This window comes from Trachypithecus francoisi, unplaced genomic scaffold (genome assembly GCF_009764315.1).
Source record: "Trachypithecus francoisi isolate TF-2019V2 unplaced genomic scaffold, Tfra_2.0 Lachesis_group7, whole genome shotgun sequence".
Lineage (NCBI taxonomy): Eukaryota > Metazoa > Chordata > Mammalia > Primates > Cercopithecidae > Trachypithecus > Trachypithecus francoisi.
Window position 1 is genome coordinate 25,829,038 of NW_022681472.1, and position 22,398 is coordinate 25,851,435.

Genomic DNA, 22,398 nt, shown 5'->3' on the forward strand with positions numbered 1-22,398 from the left:
ATTTAAAAATAAGGAGTCCTAATTTAGGCCAACGCAGGGGCATCTATTGGTATGCAGAAACTTCTAAAAAGATTTCAGGCCAACACAGTGGCTCATACCTCTAATCTAAACACTTTGGGAGGCCAAGGCAGGAGGATTGCTTGAGGCCAGGAATTTGAGGCTGCAGTGAGCTATGATCATGTCACTGTATTCCAGCCTGGGTGACAGAGTGAGACCCTATCTCTAAAAAAAAAAAATTAAGTTTTCAAAAAATTGTTTATTGCCACTTCAAAAACACTTTACAAAAGGCAAATGAAACAGTTTAAACTAGTTGACAAAAAAATTCCAAGTTGCCAGACATTTCACTTAGTTACTACCCCACTACAAAACCAAAGTAACATTGGGTAAGTGTTATAAAAGTTAGGCGCTCAGGTCAAGCCGGTTTGCTTCTTTTTCAGAGTTTTCCATACTGAGTCCAGTTATAATGCTTAATCAGCCCTATCTGTTAATGTGCTCCACCCTGAACTCAATAATCCAGTGAAGAAACAGAAGCTAAACTGAAAAGCCACCTAACCAAATTTGTTTCCAAAATACACCTTTCTAGCATTCAGGCGGTTATTCTGAAAAGGCTTCTCAATGTTCTCCTGGGCTCATCTGTGTACTTCCTTGTAAAATTCTGCAGTGAATTCCTATGGCTTTTTGTGGCCTCAGCATACCTTTTGAATCCTCCTCTGTGGCTCCTGAACTGACAGACCTGAACCTAATTCTCCTCCTGCTCAGTGCTCTTAAAAAGTGGCTGGTCAGGCATGGTGGCTCATGCCTGTAATCCCAGCACTTTGAGAGGCGAGGAGGGCAGATCGCTTAAGCCCAGGAGTTTGAGGTGAGCCTGGGCAACTCAGCAAAATCCCGTCTCTATAAAAAATACCAAAAAAGTCAGCTGGGCAGAGTGGCACCTGCCTGTAGTCCCAGCTACTCGGGAGGCTGAAGTGGGAGGATCATTTGAGTCCAGAAGGTCAAGGCTGCCATGAGCCGTAATCACCACTGCCTTCCAGCCTGGGTGACAGAGTGAGACCCTGTTTCAAAAGAAAAAAAAAAAGTGGGCTATCTCAATAGGCCCATCAGGGCAGGAATACAGTTTATAGCCACTCCCCAGGCAGAAATCTCAAGACCAAGACATAGGAAAATACACTGAATCCAGTTTTAGCAGAAATGGATGTTCTGTCCACCCAGATGAGCTCTGGAGATACTCAGACCTAAATTTTAGTCCACAGTCTCTATACCACGAACATCTGACAAAAGACAATATGGCCTAAGCTCGCTCTTGAAAAAAACTTCCATTTTTTCCCCAGTGCCTTTGAGAAGTAACTTTCCACCTTAAGATTCATGCCTTTGGAAGTACAAATTTAGGGTTGCCTAGCTAACAACTGACTAGAGCAATGAAACAGGAAAGATGGATAATCTGAAACAGGGAGAGAAACTATTGGGAAACTGGCATCTGTGTATGTCTATTATGTATGTGATATACCTTGGATGATGTTTCTGAAATTTATAAAGAGCTCTATTTAGGCCAGGCATGGTGGCTAACACCTGTAATCCCAATGCTTTAGGAGGCTGAGATGGGCAGGTCGCTTAAGCCCAGGGGTTTGACACCAGCCTGAGCAACATGGTGAAACCCTGACTCTACAAAAAATACAGAAATTTGCCAGGTGTGGTGGTATAGGACTATGGTCCCAGCTACTTGGGAGGCTGAGGTGGGAGGATCACCTGAGCTCGGGAGGTGGAGGTTACAGTGAGCCGTGATGACACCACTGCACATTAGCATAGGCGACAGAGACCCTGTCTCAAACAAACAAACAAAAAAAATAAATACTCTATTTAGCTGGCTTTTAAAAAGTGATGCTTAAATATTCTCTCAGAAAACAGAAACTAACTCTAATGTCTTTTACTTCAGGTGATCTGAGATAATCTTTGGTAAATAAAGCTAGTTTTAAAATTATTGTTAAAATAAAAAAAATCGGAATTGCTAGCACCAATTATAATGCAAGCATACTTTCTTTAAACCTAGTTTTACTAGTCAAACAGGCTTATCTCCTAGATATTTAAGATCTTAAAACTATAAAATCCAACTTTATTGCCGAATACACATGAAAATAAATTGCTTGATACATGTCAGAAGTGGAAGTAAAAGGGAGAGGGAAAAACCAAGTTTAAGTTTTTGGTTTCTTTGCTTCTGTGATATTTTTGATAACTGTCTGATTTGTCAAAAAATAAGAAGATGGGTAGCCTTGTTTTCCATGAGCAATTCAAATATAACTATTAAGAATGAATACATTAGGTGAATGTGAATAGGATAAATGTTTATAAATTAACTTTTCAAAATTTAAAAATTCCTTTTCGGTAACGTGGAATCTTAAAGTAATAGATATTCATGAAATGTCTGCCTCATTTCTGTGTAAATTAAAATGCTGAAACATTAATTGCTGAATACAAGTTTAAAGTATATGTATTTTAACATTTGTTTTTATATGGAAGCTATATATTTGGGTCTGTTAAAAAAACTGCATTATGAGAAAACATGTTCTAAAAATTTTGAAACAATGCTCATCTACAAAATACTGATACAGAACAGCTCAAATTGCTTATTCCTTCCTCAGTTTTCTCTATAAATTAAGATCACTAAGTTAAAAACTCTATGATAATTAAAACTAGAAATAAGAGGAAAAACTATGCAAGGATAGGAATGTGGTTTTTTGGTAAGTCAGGCTTACATGAAAGTTATGTTTTTATTAAGAGAAAAAGACAGTAATTTTTGTCTTAGAGTGACTGGCTGTTCCAATATGAGTAAAAAGCATAGGATATAAGAAGGCCTGTAGCTGCTGGGCGCGGTGGCTCACGTCTATAATCCCAGCACTTTGGGAAGCCGATGGGGGCCTATCACGAGGTCAGGAGATGGAGACCATCCTGGCCAACACAGTGAAACCCCGTCTCTACTAAAAATAATAATAATAATAATTATTATAATTATAATTATAATACAAAAAATTATAGCTGGGCGTGGTGGCTTGCGCCTGTAGTCCCAGCTACTCGGGAGGCTAAGGCAGGAGAATGGCGTGAAACCGGGAGGTGGAGCTTGCAGTGAGCAGAGATCGCGCCACTGCACTCCACCTTGGGCAACAGAGCGAGCCTCTGTCTCAAAAAAGAAAAAAAAAAAAAGAAAAAAAGAAAAAACAGGCTGTAGAAGGTTCGTGAAAAATGAAACTTGCAAAAGAAATTTTACGTGTAATCAAACTGGTTAAAATTGGAAGGAAATTAAAAGTTTTTCTAAAAACTGAGCATTAATATCAAAGTACACTAACACAAAACAGGTAATCTGATACTCTGTTAAAACAAGGTTTTCTTGGAGGAGTGCTCTTAATAAAAAATAATGAAAGGTTTTTATCTTTTAGGTAACCAGTCTAGAAAACAAGGACTCTGTGTTTTATCAATATGATTCCCTGTGCTTCATGTTGTCTTTAGTTAAGTGTTGTGAGTCATCTCTATTAAAGAACTAAGGTTTTATCTACAAATATATAACTTTCAGTATTTGCCTTTTGAAATCCTTTTATTATCACACTGATTAAATGAATGACTACTATTTCACAGTGATCTGTGATCCTATTTTGATTAAGTGTTTTAAGCCTTTGATAATTTCGACAAGCTTCCCAAAATCAAATTCTAAATTAACTTTCTGAGTTCCAAATTAACTTTGGGATTTTCTTCTAGGCCCCTGGAAAGTCTCAATGGGTTTTTTATTGTTTTGTATTTTGAGATCTATTGTACAGCATGGAAAGTACAGTTAACAATAGTGTGTTATACACATCAAAATTCTTAAATTTCAAATGCTCTCACCACAAAAACAAAGTTTTCAAAATGAGGGATATGTTAATTAGCTTGATTTAATTATGCCACACTATATTCATAAAATATAACATCACTTTGTTTTTTTTTCTTTTTTTTTTTTTTGTAGAGACAGGGTTTCACCATGTTGCCCAGGCTAATCTTGAATCCCTGAGCTCCAGCACTCCACCCGCCTCAGCCTCCCAAAGTGCTGGGATTACAGGCATGAGCCACCATGCCCAGCCAATATTCATAAAATATAACATCACTTTGTAACCCATAAGTATATAATTATAAATTGCCAATTTACAAAATTAAAATTTCTGAAAAAGAAATTATTTATCCACAGGAGATTTCAGTAAGTACCAGGCAGGCTGTGCACATCCATTTTCTTCCTCACAGAGGAAGCAGACTTACTAAGACACCCTTCGCCAAACAAGAAGCAAAACAACATTCTTTCCTATGAGGTTTGAAATTTCTGTTATATCAGAAATGCTTTTTTTTTCCATCAAGAATATATTTTATTTATAAACTTGATTCTTAGGTAATACTTTCCTAAGTTTCATAATACACCTTTTTTTTTTTCTTTTGGTAAAACAACCAAGTGAATAAAACTAGGCTGGGCGAGGTGGCCTATAATCCCAGCACTTTGAGAGGCTGAGGCGGGGGCGGGGGGGGGGGGATCACCCGAGGTCACGAGTTCGAGACCAGCCAGGCCAACATGGTGAAACCTCATCTCTACTAAAAATACAAAAATTATCAAGGCGTGGTAGCAGGGGTCTGTAATCCCAGGTACTTGGGAGGCTGAGGCAGGAGAATTGCTTGAACCTGGGAGGTGGAGGTTGCAGTGAGCCAAAATTATGCCCATTACACTCCAGCCTGCGTGACAGAGCAAGACTTTGTCTCCAGAAAAGAAAAGAAAAAACAAAAACAAAAAACTGTCTACAAACTTCTAGTAAGTTATTTATTTTATCATATAGCACTAAGAAAATCATCATGTTTGCCATTAAAACTAGGTACACTAATAACTTATAGCTCAATATTTTTGGCATGGTTCTTACTGAAATCTGCTACTTTCAACCAAGTCATTATGTCTCTAGAGCTCTGTCAAGACTTAATATATGTTCATTCCTATGATAAATATTTACTGATATTTAAGATAAATAGTTGTGATTGATGTAACACATATATTCACTACAGAAAACTATAGATTTCTATGTAAGCAAGAACTAATTATTGTATGATTATAAGCAATACCATAAGGGCAATATGAATACTTACTAGTATTATACAAAACAGCTGGCACCAAATATTTGGATTTCAGTATAGTTCCTCCAGTACCAACATCCTTGAGAGATATTAGGAGGTAAAATTCACCTAAGTTTTAGAACAACAAACCATATCTCAAGTATTTACTTCTGCCTTTACCATATGTGTGGTGATCCTGGGCAAGTTAGTTAACCTCCCTTGGTCTTAGTTTCTTCACTTGTAAAATAATAATACAAACCTTGTTAAGTTTTTAACAGAATAATACATTGCATGTAAAGTACCTAGGAAAGGGTCTGACCCATAGTAAGTGCTTGATAATGACAGTGATTACTGTAACCATTGTTGAAGTTGCAGAGATCAACCAATTCATAATGATATAGCCAAAAAAGTGAAATGCTCAGGACCTTCAAAAATATTTCAAAGAATTTGTTACCAGGATATTTTTAGACTTTTATTTCTGGGTTCTACGAAATCCAGATGATATCTTCTGTCCTACAGAAGTTAGGCTGTGTCACAAGACTCTTCTACCAGGTACTTTCTTGACATCTGTGAGAGGCAAGCAGGTATTTCCCCAGTACTTGAAACACTAGGTCTGCCAATTACTGAGTCAGATTTAACAAATACATAAACTACTCTGGCTATACTAAACACGGAGCCTGCATCAGATTTTTCAACAACTAGTCAGTGAGTATGTACAGAGTCCACTGAGTATGCAGCTGTGTACTAAAAAGTTGCATTTACATCACTAATCAAACATAATCCCTGCCTGAAAAGAGTACCATCTAGAGGAAACAAACTAAAAGAAATTTAAAAGAAAATGTAGTATGTTTTAGTATAATGGCTAAAGTTGATTTTGCTGTGTTTTAAAAATGAGAAAGAATATAATGGATAACTAGTAGATGAGAGGCAGTTATAAATTACAATTTGGATGTTGAATGTAGAAACAGCAAGAAAGCACACGAACACAGGATGAAACATAGGTAATGCTGACAGTGAAAAGCAAATTTATCTGAGGCAGGAAAAAATTAGCAAACTTCAAGAAGGTCATTAAGGATGCTAACAGCCTAATCTGGAAATTCAACAAAATTTTTTTAAAAAATTTATTTCATATATTAATTCCTTTGCTAATTACTGAGGCGGGGAGATTATTGCCTGGGGATACTTATCACCATAAATGATGTGTAAATCAGACTACAGATTATATGATTATAACATTGTCTCACTCAATAAATATTATCTACCAAACTATCATTAATAACCTTTCTGACACCTGGTATGAGCCTATGTGCTAATTTTCTGGTTTTCTAGGAAAAAAATACAGTTTTTAAAATAAACCCCCCAAAAGATCCAAAATTTAAAGAATAATATGATTACACACACACAACTATCCTGTATCATATGGTAGGATAAGATGGTATTTCCAGGACAATCCTGATCTTCAGTGGGGATGAACATGCTTCCCTGAACAGTTTGGGGTCCCATTTCCCAGGCCCAGCCCTTCCCCTGCCCATTACTGGTCCCACATACCACCTTAACTGGTTCTGCTACTAGTTTTTCTCTCCCTCTGAAAATCTGTCTTAATAAAGGACTTCATTTTTCAAGACTGACATGTATATGCCTAGGATACACATGCTAGGATAAAATATACTAAGCAAGCTGGTGATTATTCTACTCCGAATATCTCTATTTTCTCTATCTTATCAATATATGCTATCTAATCCCTAAAGTATATGGAGACATCTTGTCAATCTGTGACCAAAATGCAGTGCAGATTTCATTCATTCATTCTCTAGGTCCTCATGAACTCATCAAGTACCAGGTGCCCGAGGATATAAAAAAGTTGTAATAATATCTTTGTTTTTTTAGTTTAAGTTTTGAGACAAGGTCTCGCTCTGTCACTCAGGCTGAAGTGTCGTGGTGTGACCAAAGCTTGCTGCAATCTCAAACTTACAGGCTCCAGCGATCCTCCTGCCTCAGCCTCCCAGGTTGCTGGGACTGTAGGCATGTGCCCTGCACCCAGCTAATTTTTAGTTTTTTTCTGTAAAGACAGGGTCTCACTATGTTGTCAAGGCTGGTCTCAAACTCCTGCCTCAAGCAATCGTCCCGCCTTAGCCTCCCAAAAGCCCACGAGCCATGGTGCCAACCCCCCACCCCCCCCTCAAAAAAAAAGGTACTCATATATAGGATAAACTCCATAGATCAACAACCTCTAAAAAAAAACTAATAACTAATAACCCTTTCTTACTCGTTCCAAGAAGATTTTGCTATCCTTGGAACTTGTTCCAAGAGACAGGATACTACGTATTCTGTTTCCAAATGTGGCCTCATATCTGAACCAACTATTTCAAATGCAGTCAGTTCTACCTTTCTCCCTTTAATCATTCACTCCGATCTTTTTAAATTTTCCTTTTTAAGACTATAAAATAAATGTTTACTTTAGAAATTTTGAAAAATAGAAAAAAGTATAAAAGAGAGGAAGAAATATTCACTACTATCTCTACCCCCCATGAAGTAACTTCTCTTAGTATTTTAGCTAATATTTTTTAGTTTATTTCTTTCAGATGTTTTTACTATCCATATCTTTAAACATAATAATTTACTACTTAGTTATTTGCTCTTACCATTACTGTTATTGCTATCTTAAGAATATGGCATCATTTACCTAACCATTTCTTTCCTGTTAAACAGTGTTGTTTCCATTGTTTCACTGTTTACAGAAACTGTATGACAGAAATCTTTGAACACACATCTTCATCTGGTTATATAATTATTTCCTAGGCATTCCTTGGTCAAAAGATATGCTCAACTGGTAAGTCTTCTGCTATACAAAGCCAAAGTGATTTTTCAGAAAAGTAGTAACAATTTATACCAAACACTAATTCCTGAAAACGCTCTTTCAATCACAATCTAATTAACAAAGGGCAGTCTCTCATTCATTCATTGCACTAATTTAATAAGTAGAAAGTAGAAAGTAACAACTTTTTAAAAAAAAAAAAAAAAAACATGGTCTCACTCTGTCGCCCAGGCTGGAGTACATTGGCGTAATCTCAGAACACTGCAGCCTCAACCTCCTCTGGCTCAGGTGATCCTCCTAAGTAGCTGGGACTACAGGTGCACATCACCACACTCAGCTAATTTTTGTAAAGATGGGATTTTGCCATGTCACCCAGGCTGGCCTTGAACTCCTGGACTCAAGTAATCTGCCCACTTTGGCCTCCCAAAGTGCTGAGATTACAGGCGTGAGCTACCATGCCTGGCTGAAAATAATATCTTAACTGCAGTTTTCATTTATACTTTTCATTTAGGAATCTTGTCTATTCTTTACAGAGGCTAAAATGGGATCTAGCTTTCCCCCAGAATCTTTCACATGGGTGGTCCATTTACTTGGTCTGGCATTCTCATCTTGCTGGCCAAAGCTTCATCATCTCTAACCTCATCAACTCACAAATGAAGGTCGTTACCACCAACATTCTAGGTAGCTGACTGCTCTCCCTGGGACACACCTACCATTCTAATAGCAGAGGCAGCTCAAATGAGGCCACTGGGAAACTAGCCTGCACTACTCCTCACCTCTTCACAACTGGCAAGACAAGCCAACAACACTGAGTTATGGTTTAATAGGCTTCCACCAAAAGTCCTACAGTTCTTAATTATATAAACATTTTTGTCATTTCTTCCTAGTACCCATGATATGGTTCAATTAATACTATTTTCAAAGTAGTCTAGTACATGTAATATAAACCATGAGTCTGTGTACATCTATGTATGAAGTATACATCCTCTTAACCTTAATAATTAAGTCACTATGACATACATATAAGTCCATGTATATATGTATATGAAGTAAATATGCCCTTTATTAAGTTCTCCCATATACATGTGAAAGGATACAGGCATTTCACTGTTAGTTCAAAATAGTGACAGCAATAAAATTAATACAAATAAAACTACAGAAAACTAACCTTTCTGCATTTCTCTCTGTCTCACAGATACACACACACATGCATGCACACACACAGCTGTAATTCCTAAAATTATACAGAAAACAAAGTAATTTGGAGGACGTGTCTTTCATAAAATATAAAACAAGGGGGGTTCACATGAGGAAAACTGATAGCAAATTTTTAATTTCTTACATGATTTATATATAACAAATCATGGAGATCATTGGTCACTGCTTCCAGTGATCCAGTGTTGAAGATTTTAAGCTCAAAAGCTAGCAAAGTGTACTTGACTATTATATAGATTCACTCCTAGACATACTGTTAACTCAATATTCATGATCATCCAGATGCATAAAGAAGAACAGAAAAGATAATGAGATATATTCAATTTTCACTAGTTTTAGCCTTTGAAGTATTGGAAATAGTCTCTAAATTCAACACTAACTTTACAAAATTCCTTGCCTAACTTCAAAGTTTTCCATTCATATTCAAGATTAAGTATATTCTTGAAGTTTGCTCAAGGAGATTAATACATTCGGCTTCTGTCATCATTTTCCTTACAACACAGGCACACATGGAAAGTCTTAAACAAATCTTCAAATGAGCAACAATCTTGCCTTGTATTCATTTGCATTTTGAATAATGTCATTAAGGAATATATCTGAAACAAATTAAGCAAAGTGTGCCTGGTAACAACATACTCAACAGAAAGCAAGAATGCAGTATGTATCCTCTCCACATAAATGCATGCCTACATTTATACATTTGTGAGAAGCCCTGAAATTTTTGCAAAATTAATAATATAATCCATTCAAATACTGTCCAAAGGATACCTCAAAGTTTAGTGAGTACCAAAACTGCTTTACTTGCTTTAACTGATTCTATTTCAAAGATATTTTAAGCAACTCTTAAATCCACCCTCTAAAAGTAAAAAATGGTGGCATAAATCAGAATACTCACAGACAAAATTAAGGTAGTTAAAAGTCAACCAGTTAAAGAAAGTACCATTACAATCTCACTATATGACTGTCCTCACTACTAACCAAAACACTCCTACTAAAACAAAACCAGGAAAAAAACCGACCTGGATTTCCAAAGTGGTTTTTAATGTAACTAGAGAAAGCAACCACACAGTAGATATTATGATTAAACACTGATGTATTAAGAGAGTTTTAAAAAACTGATATAGATAGATAGATGGAGAGATAGACAGACAGACAGACAGACAATCAGATGGGTTTTTAAGGCTACATTACCTACCAAGAGCTTCCAACAATCTCCACTCCTTTGGGAAGCAGCATTTTAAAGAACCAGCTACATGCATCCCAGAGGCTCAACCCACATTTCCTGATTTCTATGACAAAGATTGTCATTAACCTTACCAAGATCACCAGGAATGAAGTACCAGCGTGGCCACACTTAAATAAACCTTTCATCTACTTTGAGCAAAACAAAAACACTGTAAAACTGGTATGGCAAGTTACACTACTTAGCACTATTATATATTAGTTTCAGATGAGACTGTCTGACTAATCAGTGTACCTCAGACACATACAGAAAAGTTGAAGGCCTGTAAATGGAACTGAACTTGGAAAACCAAGAACTAATCAATTCAAGAACTTTTTAGCAGAATAGCTGACTATGAGATTATATAAACCATCAAATGAATACAATTCTAAGTCTTATAGATTATATGAACCTGCTATATTTCGATGAAAGAAACCCATTATTTTTCAGCTGTAAAGGTCTTTCCTCAGTTCTTCTACAAGAAAATTTGTATGTTTCTACACAGGAAGTTTGTGACATTCTCGGGTACAATTTTTCTTGTCCTCTCCAGGTCTCCTAAACATCATTCATAAACTGGATTCTTTGAATAGACATTTACCATCGTAAATTCCTTGAATAAATTTCCTTAAATAAAATTCTAAACTAAACAAGTGGTTTCTGGAATACTGAACTTGTCTTTATCATAGAAGAACTCTATTAATATCAGCGATTAAGCAAGCAATCAAGGCTCACTTCTAAAAACTGATTAAGAGGAAAAAAAACTCAGCAAGGTTCAAGACCATGTACACACCTATTCATCTCTATACACAGAATATATTTTTCACATTAAATATTTTTTCATGTTAAAAAATACCTTTTCATTTGCATTTCCCTGGTGTCAAACTAGATACCTTACCAGAATAAATAAAACTAAAAAGAAAGAGAAAAAATAAGACAATACCAACAAGTAATGAGGATGCGGAACAACTAGAACTTCTACAACATTGCTGATGAGAATATAAACTGACACAACCACTTGAAAAACTGTTTGGTAGTACCTAGTACCTACTTAGGCTCAATATACCTTATTCTCAAGAGTCAGCAATTTTTTTTTCTTCTTAGAGACAGGATCTCACACTCTGTCACCCAAGCTGGAGTGCAGTGGCATGATCATAGCTCACTACAGCCTGAACTCCCGGGCTCAAATAATCCTCCTGCCTCAGTCACCTAAGGAGCCAGGACCACAGATGCATACCACCATGCCTGGCTACTGTTTTTTGGTTTCTTTTTTTGAGACAAGGTCTCACTCTGTTGCCCAAGAGTGCAGTGGTACTATCACAACTCACCATAGCCCTCAACGGGTTCAAGCAATCCTCCCACCTCAGCCTCCTGAGTAGCTGGGACTACAGGCATGAGCCACCACGCCTGGCTTATATTTTGTCTTTTTGTAGAGACGGGGTTTCGCCACGTTGATGGTCTGAAACTCGTGGGCTCAAGCGATCCACCCACCTCAGTCTTCCCAAGTGCTGGGATTACAGGCATGAGCCACCGTGTCTGACCTTTCTTATTTTTTAATTTTTTGTCGAGATGGAGTCTCCCTATTTTCCCCAGGCTGGTCTTGAACTCCCGGCCTCAAGTCATCCTCCCAACTGGACCTCCCAAAATGCTAGCATTACAGGTGTGAGTCCACATGCCTCAGCCAAGACTCAGCAATTTTGATCCTGGGTATACCCAAGAGATGTGAGGGCTCACGTCCACAAAAACACACGTAGGAATGTTCACAGCAGCTTTATTCATAACACCAGAATTGAAAGTGACCCAAATGTTGATGTATTCATCAATAGGATAAATATATTTTAATATATTGATATAACGGATACTACAAAGCAATGTAAACAAAGGCACTAACGCTATATACTACAACATGCAGAAATCTCATGGATGCAATGCACAGCAAAGAGGCCTGACACAAAAAAGTACATCCTATATGATTCAACTTTTATGAAGTTCAAGAACAGGTAAAACTAATTACGAAGAACAAAGATCTATCTTATAGGGACCAAGGTCACACCATAGTGGTTATCTTTGGGGAAACACTAATGGAAAAGAGCACAGGAGAGGGAACCTTCCGGAGTGATGGAAATATCCTATGTTTCCATCTGGGTAGTATTTACAAAGGCACATACATATTTATACATATAGAAAAACTCATCTGGGTCATATTCCATTTTACCACTTCTAACTGCCTCACCTCATTATGTTATTTAACCTATCTAAACCTAATTTTTTTTCCAGTACAAGATGGGAATAATGCCTTTGACACAGGATATTAAGCTTATAAAACACTCAATAAACGATGATGATGATAATGATCTGGTTTCTTATTTGCTTCAAATAAGGAACACAGTGGAATAATGTATGAGCTGGGTACGGTAGCTTATGCCTGTAATCCCAACACTTTGGAAGAGATCGCTTGAGGCCAGGAATTCAAGACCGGCACAGGCAACATAGAGAGGCTCCTGTCTCTACAAAAAATAAAGACTAGCCGGGCATGGTGGCACACACCTGTAGTCCCAGCTACTCAGGAGGCTGAGGTGGTAAGATTGCTGGAGCCCAGGAGGTCAAGGCTACAGTAGGCTCCAATCGTGCCACTGTACTCCAGACTGAGTGACAGAGTGACAACCTGTCTCAAAAAAAACCCCCAAAAACAACAAAAAAAGATGAATGTCAATAGTAAAAACAATAGCTGGCAGTCATAGAAAAAAATGAGATACCAGAAACTAAAATTTGGAAAAGTCTTATGTCATAGTTCAAAAGCAAACTGCAGAACACAAGTTAACAAAAATTAACGTGCACAATATTTACTGAGTCACGAGAAAAAGACAGGTTATGCTTACGCAATCTTAAAAGGTATGGCTGTGTGCAATACACTTAGAAAAAATTTCCAGTTGAAGTGGTTAAATAAAATAAAAGCAATTCTAACACCCACGAGCTGGTTATCTTCAGTTATCTGGAAATCGCAGCTATGCAAAGCAAGTAGATAAGGAATTAATATATAATATTTTTCTCCTAAATAAAAACTTTAAATTAGCTAAATCATTTTAAAGCCTCTCATACTCCCATTTACTTAAAAACACTCAGTATAGAAAACAGTTCTAACATGGAGGAGGAATTTATTTACATCCTGAAATGCTCATATGGTACAGCTTTTAACAATAAGCAAATTCTACATTTACATATATAGCAAATGTATATTTTTAAGATATTCTTTTCTCCTGACAATAATGGTCAGGAGTAAAACTGTCATCTGTTAATCATTTCTGGCACAAAGAAACAACAGCATAAAGCTTTCTTACTAAAACAAAACAAAAAATAGAATCTAACTTTTACAGACAAATGTAATGCCAGAATATTAAAGTAAAAAAGTTTAAAACAACACAATATAGTACATAATCAGAAAAGTAATCATTGTAGTCTTTAAAAATTTTAGTACAGCTTTTATGCATCCTTGAATTTACTCTAATTCAAAATTTTAACTTGCTGAAATATAAAATGGCACTAAAAATTTTAAGCTAATTTTTAAATTAGTAAAACTATAAATTACAGATTTTTTCCTTTTTACAGATCTCTTTAGTTGCCTAAGAATTCACAGCTACAAGTAACAGATATTCCTTACGTTAAAATGTCTAAAATTAATGCTATATATTAATTTATGTGAAACTTCTAAAAAGTCTAACATTTTGATGTTATTTTAGATCTACATTTTTTTTTTCTGGCATTAAACTGCATACGACCAGAGAAATCAAAGTAAAAGTCAGACTTTAGCCAACTTCATTTTAAGCTAAGCTTTAATTTTCATGTAAGCTTCATCTTTAAATGCTTACATTTAAATTTTCTAAAGCAAAAATCTCATATTCAGTGAAGCAGCAATCAAACATATTGTGAACAAAATAAAATCATTAAGATGTTACAGTCCCAGCAAAGGCAGTATGAATAAATGCAGTTTTTCACATACATAGACAAACTTTTTAAACAATAAAACATGACTTACATCATGACATGAATAGAGATGCTGAAAATGTTAGAATGCAAAGTACCCTCAAGGTCAACAGCATTTTCTTTTATATTCATGTTACATGCGCTCCTTTATTAAGGTTTCAAAAACAATACTTATGAAAACCAGTCACTATGCAATGAGAGAAGCCATTTTAAGACTTGTAAATGAACTATTTTACTAAAAACAAAAGTATATAGTAAACAGTAACTTGAATTAGAAGTGGTTGGGGAAGAAGCCAACACAATTGCTTGTAGCTAAAACTGGACAAAGTAAATACATTTTTTTAAATCTCTAGGAATTTTTAAAAAGCAGCAAGTCAACTTTTTCAGTTAAAAAGCAACTACATTTGTGTTTGAGCAGAGAATATCTATGCCAAGTTTAGCCCACTGTGAATTAAAATGGCTACATTTGTAATCAGGTTTAAAACTATGCTTAATAATTAAAAGAAAACTACCTACACTTGAATATGTTCCACAATACTATATTATAATATGATATTTCTGACTCTATGCTGCTCTAAAACATTTTCCCAACTTCTTCTTCCTAATTCTAAATAGGAAAATGGGTCTTTTTCGGTGGAAATTGATAGAAAAGTGTGCCAAAATCCCCTTTGACTATTTTAGTCATAAATTTTGCTGTTGCTGTTTTTAGGTGGGGGTGGGAAGTGGAGCCTTTTTTTAAAGGTGCTTCATAATATGTATGAATGTGTATTCAGATGTATTACAATTTAAATAGATCTTTAATGGCAAATTTTGATGCTTATATCTAATTTTTTTTTCCATTTTAAATAATTCACAAGTGACCAACACTTGCTTTCTTGGCCTGACTATTCTAAGCCTATTTAATCTTTAAAGATCAAACTCCAGAAGTCCATAGTTCAGAGAAACACAAGCTTTACGAAAGCTGGGATGTGGTTGCTTAATACAGGGAAGAATAAAGCACTGAAGTTATCCCACAGTGGAGACAGGAAATAAATTATTTTTATTCATGGAGTACAATGCCTAGAACTTCATAGTCATTAACTACAGTCACCAGATCAGGCCTGAAAGGTAAATATGATTACTTTCATTTTACAAAGAAACTGTTAAAACTGGGATTTCTCAGTTTCTGAGATAACTTGCCTGGGGGGTCTCATTCGTAGTGGCAAAGCAAAGATTCAAACTTATGATTTCATTTTTCAAATTCCATTCTCTTTTCACCCTACCTTCATCCACCCCATTATGTAGTTGGAGCATTTATCAAAGAGCTGGCTGGACCGGTCTTTTCCAACTGCTTGCAGGGCATGTTCAAAGACTGGACTTTTTCTGGGCAGACCTGAATGAATCTAAAAACCCACATCTAAACTGAACCATGCCCAGACTATTCCAAAGCATTCACCATTACACCGATGGGTACCTTGGAGTGCCAGTGCTGTCCCATCACCCTGAAGCTGCATCAGTCCCAGACTCCCATTAGCAGCCACTGCTACTGAAGTAAAAGGTTTCCTGAACTCTGCCAGCAATGGGCAGTCCTGGGCACTGGCCTAGAGATTAAGCCTCTTGCTTCTTAAGAGCAATCATTGCCTTGCTCCAACACTGCCATGAATAACCTGCTGGGTTAGATTCTCTTTCACACTCTGTTGGACAACATGAATACACATCAGCAGCAAAAAATTTACACAAACTTTCAAAATTTAACAGGATATGCCGTTTATCAAGGCATGGAAGTGTGAGAACCACTGACCTAGGCGCACCGGTGGACACAGCCAACAAACCCAGTACACGTTAATGGTGACCACTATCTGCACTTGTCAATTCACCAGTCCTAAAAGCCATCCAAGACCCTCCATCAGCTTGCTCTAGCAAAGATTCTTCACTCAGGCTGTTACATGACAATGCCCCTCGCCTGATCAATATGCATACCTATTCTCTAAGAGTGGGTAACACTGGCCAGTTATATTGTCAAGCAATAAATGCTTTGCAAATACAATATGCATCTTAATTTATAATTTCCCTCCTTCCTTCCTTCCACCATTTCTTCTACTTCAGGTTAATCCTCTCCTCTTTTGGTGTCTGTTGCTACTACTATCCTAGTCCAAGTCTTCAGCTCTTCACTCTTCAATATCCTTTCAACTACCCAGTCTCTCTCATCTACACAACTCGTTCTACATATTGCTACCTACCTGATAAAACTCTGCTCAGAATTATTTCAATAGCTCTATATTGTGAACGCTATCAAATTTTAACCCCTATGCCTAACTTTTAAGGCCAAATTTATATCCTCCTTATTTATTTATCCAAGCTAATTTCATACTTCAGATGGACACCAAATTAATCAAATCAGCCATATCATTAAACAATCACAAAATGGCCCATATATCAACCCTCATTCTTCCTAACACAGCATCTGTTGGCTTGACCTCTGATGGTGTCAACGCACTGTCTTCCCACACTTTAAAACTTTCAAAGTTCTCTCACTGCTTGCATAATTAAGTTCCAACTCTTTAACATGACTTCCAAACTTCTCTATAACCTGCCCCTAAACTACCTTTGCTCCCTTATTCTTCCTGCAACCAACATGCATCCTATTCTTTGATGACACTGAGCTCTGTGCCCTTCCTAGCACAGACCACCCTGGCCTTCCCTGTATCTTTCTGTGTCATGTGCTCACACTGGATCTATCTTTATTAGCTCTACCCATTAACATCCTTCCTCTCTTTCAAAGTTCTGCTCCTACTTCTTTAGGACCTTCCCTGGTCTTCTCTCTGAGAATTCCATCTCTCTAGTCTATGTACAATGTTCTTGATACCGCGTATCAGACTTGACTCTCTGTCTTGCATTTTAGTTATACTGGTCCATGTTTCTTATCTTGCCTATTAGAGCATGAAACTCCAAGGGAAGGGGGTTGGTTGTAGCCTTATCCTTACATCAATCCTAGTTACTCACAGCACAGAGCCTTTCCTGAAATGATCCTTGGCAGAAGGCATCAAATACTCTACATGATAGATGTGGTGAGAAATAAAATATAAACAAAATGGCCAAACTTCAATTATCAAAAAGTAGAGACTGAAAAAATGGAGACTGGAAACAGCTCTTAGTAATATTCATTTTGCTCTGGTCAGATTCTCTCTCCCTGGCTGGGTGCGGTGGCTCGTGCCTGTGATCTCAGCACTTTGGGAGGCCAAGGTGGCGGATCACCTGAGGTCAGGAGTTTGAGACCAGCCTGGCCAACACGGTGAAACCCTGTCTCTACAAAAATACAAAAATTAGCCAGGTGTGGTGGTGCACACCTGTAATCCCTGCTACTCAGGAAGTTGAGGCAAGAGAATCTCTTGAACCTGGGAGGTGCATTGAGCTGAGACTGCACCACTGCATTCCTGCCTGGGCGACAGCACAAGACTCCATCTCAAAAAAAAAAAAAAAAAAAAGATCTCTCCCTATGACCATTTTCTCAGTCACCCTAGACATGCTCCATTAATTTCTGCTTCCATGATCTCTGCTCACACTGCCCCCCATACTGGCTTTTCCCTTTCTTCAATGTCCACAACATGCTTCTTCTGAATTGATACAAACACATTCACACAGGTACCACAATGTCTGTAATCTCAAAAGCAGAACTGAGCTAGTTTTTCTTTTTGTCTTTTTGTCTATTGAAGTAACACACTACAACAGCTAAACAGATTTTACACCAAATCTGAAGGGCCTGTTTTTTGTGTGACAAAATACACATAACAAAAATTTACTATGATTCTGTTTAAATAGATAGTTCAGTTACTGTTGTGCAACCAATCTCCAGGACTATTTTCACCTTGTAAAACCAAAATTCTATACCAATTAAACAACTCTCCCCTGGCCCCACCCCCCTGCTCCCTACTCCTGGCAACCACTCTTCTATTTTATCTCTATGAATTTGACTACTCTAGGTACTTCATAAGAGTAGAATCATACACTACAGTCTGTGTCAATTAATGATGGGGATACCTTCCAAGAAATGCATCGTTAGGTGATTTCATCATTTTGCGAACATTGTAGAGCATATTTACACAAACCGAGATGGTGAAGCCTGCTACACACCCAGGCTATATGCTACAGCCTACTGCTCCCAGGCCACAAACCTGTAGAGCATGCCATTGTACCGCATATTGTGGGCAACTGCAACACAGTGGCAAGCATTTGTGTCTCTAAATATATATAAACGAAGAAAAGACACAGTAAAAATACTGTCTGAAAGATTTTTTAAATAAAAAATTATATACCTGCTTAGGGCTCTGACAATGAATGGAACTTGCAGGACTGGAAGATGCTGGGTGAGTGAGTGAGTGGTAAGTGAAAAGGGATACCTATGACATTACTGTGAACTTTTATGCAACTGGCAGCACGGTAGGTTTGTTTACACCAGCATCATCACAAACATGTGAGTAATGCACTGGGCTAAGACATACTGATAGCTACGATGGCACTAGATGATAGGAATTTTTAAGTACCTTTATAATCTTATGGGACCACCATTGTATATATGATCCGTCACTGACTGAAACATCATTATGTGACACATGGCTGTATTTGTCCTTCTGTGACTGGCTTATTTCACTTAGCCAGTCCACCCATGTTGTAACATGTATCAGAATTTCCTTCTTTTTTAAAGGTAATTAATGTTTAACTATATGTATGTATTAGTCCATTTTCACACTACTATAAAGAAGTACCTTAATTTATAAAGAAAAGAAGTTTAATTGAATCACAGTTTCTCATGGGGAGGCCTCAGGAAACTTACAATCATGGTGGAAGGTGAAGGGGAAGCAAGGCACATCTTACATGGTGGCAGGAGAGAGAGAGAGAGACAGGGGGAGAGAGAGAGAGAGAGAGAGAGAGAGACGGGGGGGGAGAGAGAGACAGGGAGAGGGGAAGAGAGAGAGAGAAAAAACGCAAGGGGGGAAACACCACAAAACAACCAGATCTCGTAAGAACTCACTCACTATGAGAAGAACTACAAGGAGGAAATCCACCCCCATGATCCAATCACCTCCCACCAGGCCCCTCCTCCGACATGTAGGGATTACAGTTTGAGATGAGATTTGGGTGGGACACAATGCAAAATCAAATCGATGTATATACCACATTCTGCTTATCCATTCATCCACCGATGGACACCTGGGTTGCTTCTACCTTTGGACTATTGTAAATAATGGTGCTATGAACACAGGTGTCCACTCTTGGGCGGGGGGGCATATGAAGAGGGGAAAGGGCTAGGGCACCACAATGGAAAAGAAAGTCATCTTCCAAAATAGCCAAAAATAAGAGGCAATAGGTGTCCCACAAATATATATATATATACTGATGGAGACAAGTTTATAAAGATGCCATGGACCAGGGGCACTCACGAAACAAATTGAGTGCTAAAATAAACTCATTAATGTTTTTGAATACCTGGTATGGACTGATTATTGATAACTCTAAGTGTTTGTACACACAATTTAGCCTACCCAGCACTGCTGAGGAGTGTGTGAGTGTGTGTGTGTGTGTGGTGTGTGCCTGCCTCCCAAGCATCAAGAAGAGCAAGAATGTAAGAAGTAACTCCTGCCAACACGTCCCTCCCGCCAACATGTCCCTCCCAAGGTCCCTTGTCTGGTCAGAGAAAGCTTGAGAGGAAACAGTCTCACAAAGGAAAGAATTTGGACTAAACTTTCCAAGAGAGACCTTTCTGAATAGGCAACACAGGACAGTGGTTAAGGTAAAAAAATTCAGGAGGCAAACTGCTGAGACTCGAATAGTGACTCTATACACAACAGCTGTGGGGCCTTAGGCAAGTTACCCAGCCTCTGTGTAACTTGTATAACTCTGCCACCTGTAACACTGAGAACAGTCAAAACCCCTTCACAGTGTCACAGTGTTGCTCTCAGGTTTAAGCAAATAAGTCAATATTAACAAAGTACTCAGAACAATGCCTACCTCATGGTAAACACTATACAAGTTTTTGCAAAAGAAATGAGGCTAAAGTTGATCACATAATTGGGAATAAAACACTCCTCGGCAAACGCAAAAGAACTTAAGTCATAACAATCAGTCTCTTAGACCACAGCACAATCAAATTAGAACTCAAGATTTAAAAGTTCACTCAAAACCACAAAACTACATGGAAATTCAACAACCTGCTCCTGAATGACTCTTGGTAAATAATGAAATTAAGGCAGAAATCAAGTTCTTGAAACTAATGAGAACAAAGAGACAACATACCAGAATATCTGAGATGCAGCTATAGCAGTGTTAAGAGGGAAATTCATAGCACTAAATGCCCACATCAACAAGTTAGAAAGATCTCAAGTTAACAACCTACCGTCACAACTGAAAGAACTATACCACGAGCAAACAAATGTCAAAGCTAGCAGAAGACAAGAAATAACCAAGATCAGAGCTGAATTGAAGGAGACAGAGACACAAAAAACCCTTCAAAAAAATCAACCAATCCAGGAGCTGGTTTGTTGAAAAAGTTAATAAAATGGATAGACTGCTAGCTAGACTAATAAAGAAGAAAATCTAGAGAAGAATCAAATAAGCACAATCAGAAACAATAAGGGGGTTATCACAACAGACTCCACAGAAATACAAACAACCATTAGAGAATACTATAAACACTTCTATGCAGTGAACTAGAAAAATCTAGAAAAAATGGATAAATTCCTGGACACATACACCCTCCTAAGACTGAACCAGAAAGGAACTGAATCCCTGAACAGACCAATAATGAATTCTGAAGTTGAGGCAGTAATAAATAGCCTACCAACTAAAAAAGGCCCAGGACCAGACAGATTCACAGCTGAATCTATCAGAGGTACAAAGAAGAGATGTTACCATTTCTACTGGAACGATTCCAAAAAATTGAAAAAGAGGGACTCCTCCCTAACTCATTCTACGAGGCCAGCATCATCCTGATACCAAAACTTGGCAGAAATACAAAAAAAGAGAAAACTTTAGGCCAGTATTCTTGATGAACATCGATGCAAAAACCCTCAATAAAATACTGGCAAACTGAATCTAGAAGCACATCAAAAAGCTTATCCACCAGGATCAAGGTGGCTTCAAGGTACGCTTCATCTCCAGGGTGCAAGGTTGGTTCAGTATGCACAAATCAGTAAATGTGCTTCACTACATAAACTGCACTAAAGACAAAAACCACATGATTATCTCAATACACTCAGAAAAGGCCTTCAATAAATTCAACATCCCTTCATGATAAAAAATCTCAATAAACTATGTACTGAAGGAACATATCTCAAAATAATAAAAGCCATATATGATAAACTCACAGCCAGTATCATACTAGAAGCACTCCCCTTGAAAACCCGCACAAAATAAGGATGTCCTCTCTCAACACTTCTATTATGCATAGTACTGGAAGTTCTGGTCAGGGCAATCAGGCAAGAGAAAGAAATAAAGGGTATTCAAATAGGAACAGAGGAAGTCAAATTGTCTTTGTTTGAAGATGGCATGATTCAGCATCTAGAAAACCCCATCATCTCAGCCCGAAAGCTTCTTAAGCTGATAAGCAACTTCAGCAAAGTCTCAAGATACAAAATCAATGTGCAAAAATCACTAGCATTCCTATACACCAACAATAGGCAAGCAGAAAGCCAAATCATGAATGAACTCCCATTCACAATTGCTACAAAGAGAATAAAATACCTAGGAATACAGCTAACAAGAGAAGTGAAGGACCTCTTCAAGAAGAACTACAAACCACTGTTCAACGAAATCAGAGGACACAAACAAATGGAAAAACATCCCATGTTCATGGATAGGAAAATTCACTATAATGAAAATGGTCATACTGCCCCCAAAGTAATTTATAGATTCAATGCTATTCCCATTAAACTACCATTGGCATTCTTCACAGAATTAGAAAAAAAAAAAAAAAAAAAAACTGTTAAAAGAGCCCAAATAGCCAAGACAATGCTAAGCAAAAAGAACAAAGCTGGAAGCATCACACTACCTGACTTCAAACTATACTACAAGGCTACAGTAACCAAAACAG

At 37.4% G+C, this 22,398-nt stretch overlaps 1 protein-coding gene across 12 annotated transcripts in view; it reads right to left on the reverse strand.

Moving 5' to 3' along the window:
- NCOA2 (nuclear receptor coactivator 2) overlaps nucleotides 1-22,398 on the reverse strand; it is a 306,182-nt gene that overhangs the window by 215,066 nt on the left and 68,718 nt on the right. For 2 of the 12 annotated variants that reach the window (XM_033202996.1, XM_033203002.1), the window contains exon 1: nucleotides 10,329-10,420. The exons of the other annotated variants lie outside the window; for them this stretch is intronic. The gene's annotated coding sequence lies outside the window, so the exon portion shown is untranslated. Of the gene's footprint in view, nucleotides 1-10,328; nucleotides 10,421-22,398 lie in introns of those variants that run through there. 12 annotated transcript variants of the gene reach the window in all.